The sequence below is a fragment of the Thamnophis sirtalis genome, unplaced genomic scaffold, assembly GCF_051295495.1.
Source record: "Thamnophis sirtalis isolate CommonGarterSnake01/CBP01778 unplaced genomic scaffold, rThaSir2_p1.2 scaffold_5, whole genome shotgun sequence".
Lineage (NCBI taxonomy): Eukaryota > Metazoa > Chordata > Lepidosauria > Squamata > Natricidae > Thamnophis > Thamnophis sirtalis.
Genome location: NW_028261385.1, coordinates 103,911,118 through 103,916,112, shown reverse-complemented (window position 1 = coordinate 103,916,112; position 4,995 = coordinate 103,911,118).

Here is a 4,995-nt window from a genome sequence, read left to right as displayed (position 1 = left end):
TTGCCCCACACCCACAAGTCAATCACATGGTCCAATCTTCCTCTGTCACTCTGGAATTTTCACCCATCTAGTTCCGGTCAGGTGCAGAGGCGCAGAGACAAAGAATAATCTTGGGCTTCTAGAAAGGAATGTTTTATTTTGACAACAACACATTCTACTCCTTACTATTCCCCCTCCCAATTACCCCACTAATGAAACAGCATAGTAAAATAGTAGTGTGTGTGTCAGGCCAAAGATCCTAAAAGGAATTAGCTGCAAGGCTGACAGTTACCCAGTGACCTTCATGGTTAAGTGGGACTTGAACCTAGTTCTTCATAGACTGATTAATATAGTGTCTTCATCCTCTGCACAGTATCTTCTAAGTAGTAGAAGTAGTATCTCCTAATGATTTAAACATTGACTCTTAAGATGATTTACATAACAGATTTATACTTCTCATCCCTAGCAGCAAAAAAACTTATTTCATACCTGACAAAACTCTATCTCTTTCAAAGTAATTATGCAAGAACTATTCACATGCCTGATTAACAAATTTTATAATGAAGTTTAGTTTGAGAGATGGTCAGAACAATCTTCTGAAGTGAACTGTTAGTCCAGCTGCTTTGACCTCCATATGCTCCATTTGTTTGCAGCTTTACTGTTGGAAAAACAATTGATGAGGAAGAGGGAGGGGCAACCTAGCTTGGTGGATTGAAAGGAGGTGTATGCTAACAAAGGGAAACAAAGGGCCTGTCACAGTTCCCATGAGGTATGAAGATTTGGCATTATTCCCAGTGTTTTAATACTTGCACGCATCCCAGAATGAGCAGAATCCTTGCAAGATTGACTTGGCACCACTGACAGCGGGTCTTAAAAATTTGCAAAAAAAACCACAAAAAAAACCAGAGTTCAGACTTGCTTATTAGATCACTGCTTAATCATTCTGGGGCTTGATTAAACTGTTAGGCTTTCCTCTGGAATGTTGGCAAGTTTTTCCATGAGAATCCAATCTCTTTCTGAAAGCTTATGAGGCACTCGAGACTGCAGAGTTATTGAACTGGGCTCCTTGTGAGCTACAAAGACACTGTCACTGGTGTTGGAAGCATAGCTATAATGTTCACCAAACAAGGTGGAGTTCAACAGGAAGTTTAAAGCATAATACTGAAGACATTAGTAAAAAAAAAAAATGCAGACGTACTTCTGCTCAGTGCCTTTCAGTGGTGGGTTTCAAAAATATTTGGAACCTACTCTGTGGGTGCGGCCTCCTTTGTGGGAGTGGCTTGCCAGCCATGTGACCTGGTGGGAGTGGCTTGTCGGCCATGTGTTTTCTTTCTTTCTCTCTCTCTCTTTCCTTCCTTTTGTCTCTGTCCCTTTTTTCTTTTTTTCTTTCATCTCTCTCACTCTTTTTTTTCTTTCTTTCTTCCTTTCTCTTTTTCTCTCTCTCTGTGTCAGTCTGTGTGTGTGTGTGTGTGTGTGTGTGTGTGTGTGTGTGTGTGTGTGTGTGTGGCAGTGGTAGGTTTCAAAATTTTTTGGAACCTCTTCTGTAGGTGTGGCCTGCTTTCCGGGTCCACTGGTGGAACCTCTTCTAACCGGTTCGGTAGATTTGATGAACCGGTCCTACCAAATAGGTGCAAACTGGTAGGAACCCAGCTCTGGTGCCTTTGTTTCAACAAATACTTTGTGGCCTTCTAAAATCCTTACACTTTGTACAATACCTCTTTTTGGAGAAGTCTCTCATTTTCTAGAAGCTGATTGGGAGTCAACAAGATGAGAATGTTGGCTACATAATATGACCCAATTTGTCTACATGATGGTACACCAGGGACAAATGAAATCAAGAAATAGGTTCATCTAAGTGGACAAGCAAGTTCATAAATGCTGGAAAGCAAATTCTGGAAAGAGGTGAGGTGGCATTACAAAAAATGTTCCTGTAATTAGCAAAAAAGGCTTTAAACCTGCCCTGCAATTTAGTGTTTACAACTTAATTTCATTCCCACATTATATTGTTCATGTTATTAGCTGTTAGAACTATACATGTGAAGTCTTCTGTATCTTTTTACGGCTTTCTCTATGAACCATGAATTAAAATAATCACAATAAACTCATATTACAATGAATAAAATACTTCGATACATCACTTTGCTTTCATATTACTATTTCTGTTCAACATTACAAAATGTATTTTAATTTTTAAAATAACTTTATCCTATCTTCTCTGTATCAATTGTCATTTTCATGTACAGCAATGAGTTTCAGTTTTCTAATATTGAATCCATTTTTTGTACCTATTATTTGCTGATAGCAACAAGTTAAATATTATTTCCTTTTTTTATTTTTTTGCCATTTTTTCAAAAAAATCTATTTTTAGGTAATAGACTCCAATGGATTCATGATAATACTGGGCCTGGTTAGTGAAGGGAATTCTAAGGCTACATGCTAGATTGTTAAATTGAAAACACATCCATGAATAAAAATAGTAGCCAACTTGTCTGTCTTACTGCTAGGAAAATGGCATGGATGTGTCCATGAAGTCCACAGTGATGAAGCTCCATTCAAAGGAGATTTTAAATTTGTCTTTAATAACTGTCCCTCACATTATTTCTTTAGAAACAATTGAGGCTGTTTGCTTTAATTTTACAGTATTCAGAATTTATCAGTCATCAAAAAAATATTGTAGAAATGATGATGTGAGTAGGGCAACAAGCAACTTCTGTAAATCATATTTATTGATAAGAGTTTTGTAAACTGCTAGAGACTGCTATAGTAAAAGGAGAGTGAATCTCCAAGTAATTTCTCAAAATTAGAGAAAATCATTCATTCATTCATTGATATTTTAGATGTACTTGAAAATACTAGTAGCAGAAGGAGCAGAAATTCCCTTCATTTCTCCACTGTGTAAGTTAAGTCTCTCTCCCATTCTGACACCCCGATAATATCAACCATCTATTGTTTTTTCTGAGCCATAGTTGGACCACTTCTGTCAGTAGGAAATAAAAATCAACATTTAGCTAATCTCCTTAAATATTTCTAGAAGGAAAAAAGCAAACATTCAGGAGGATGCACGCAAAAGGCGGACCCGGAAGCTGAAGCAATCATCCTCAAGCCATTCCTTGTAAAGCAAACAGGAGAGAACTGGCTTGTGGATTGTGGACTGTGGACAGAGACAGACTAACCGGTTTGACTTGTTTCTGCACAAATAGCAACAAATCTGAAATACTTTATTTGAAGGTGCTGTCGTCTGCACTTTTGTAGTCTATATTCAGAGGCATGAACCTACAAGTGCGTATGCAAACACACACATAAGCCCATAAAAGTATCTAGATGCTTAAGAGTTGTGTATATATGTGTATCAGAGTCTCAGGATTATACTCTGCACATCTGATGAAATAGGGGGTAATAGGTGAGAGCTCATGCATTAAAAAATGTGTTACGGTGCCACAAGACTTTTTATTTACTTTCCAGGTAGCAAAATTTTGATCTTTCCTTTTACAAGATCCAGTTCTCAAATAAAATGTCCCAGGAATGAAACACCAAGGGTGCAAGAATAGGGGAAAAAAGGCTAATAAGAAAAGCAAATGTGTCAGCATAAATTCTGTTCAAAAGGCATGCAATGTGGATTTAGGGTAGACTAAAGCACATATAATAAAATGGTAAATCCACCCTTCAAATGGACATTTCCTTATATCTCCAACTAACCAAGCAGCTGGTAGTCTAGAAATTAGGACAACCATGACCTGGATGATTGAGAATCTCCATAGATACCTAGAAATTAAATTTCCCCCCCTGGTGGGTTACGGTCTGGTTACTGGTTCTAATCCTCAAACTCAAGTGTCCCTTCACATCAGCTGCTGATTTACTGTGGCTTAGGAGTTCAAGGCAACACAACAGGCACAGCTCCCAAGAATGAGCCGATTTCATTCTCTTAACTAGTTTTCAGGTCATGCAAAACAGAAGGCAGGTATGGAATAGCCTTTCTTCTGAGCAGAAATGGCCAACTAATGAATCTCGAGCAGCCTCCTAATTCCCCCTCTTCCCAAAATGTTAATTAATGATATGGTATAAAAAATTTAGAATTCCATTAATAAAAAACTAGAAGCTACTCTCAAATTATAAATATGTATATTTCACACTTCACTAAAATATCCCTCTTTAAAATTTTGGTGGCAATGCCCACATTAATTCTGTTAAGCTGGAAGGTGCCTGGCTTTTAATAAGAGCAGGATATACATCTTCCAGGGAAGGGGATGAGGGGATGCAGCAATGGGTGTTACTATGGCAGAGATTTTGTGGTATTTTACAATATTTTGTAATGAAAAATACAAACTAAAAAGAAGGAAAAAAACCTACCCTTATATTTAGTGAATATTAGTACTGTGATGGCGAACCTATGGCGTGCATGCCAGAGGTAGCACACGGAGCCATATGTGCTGGCATGCCAGCTGTCAGCTCCAGTGTGCATGTGCACACTGGCCAGCTGATTTTAGGCTTTCTGGAGGGCCGGGCGAGGCCATTTTCTCCCTCCCTGGCTCCAGGAAAGCCTCCGGAGCCTGGGGAGGGCAAAAACAGCCATCCCCAGTCCCCTGAAGGCCCTCTGGAAGCTGAAAACGGATCGCTTCTGAACTTCCAGTTGGCCTGTTGGGCCTGTTTTTTACTCTCCTCAGGCTCTGAAGGCTTTCCTGGAGCCTGAAGGGGGGGAAAAAACGGCCTCCCCTGGCCACCCCGAAGGAAATACCAAGCCTAGCTTGGAAGTGAGTAGTGCGGTGCGCGTGGGAGGTGGAGGGGGTTGTGCACACATGTGCATGTGGTAGCGTGCTTTGCATTATGGATGCTGGCACACACATGCTATCGCGCATGCGCCCTTGCATTTTTGGTACCCAACAACAAAAATGTTAGCCATCACTGTATTAGTATAATACTGTATCAGAGATGGGCTGCTGCTGGTTTGGACTGGTGCAGGTGAACCGGTAGTTCTGACCAGTGGCTGGGCCCACCCACCCACCCCGGTCCTATCCCGCC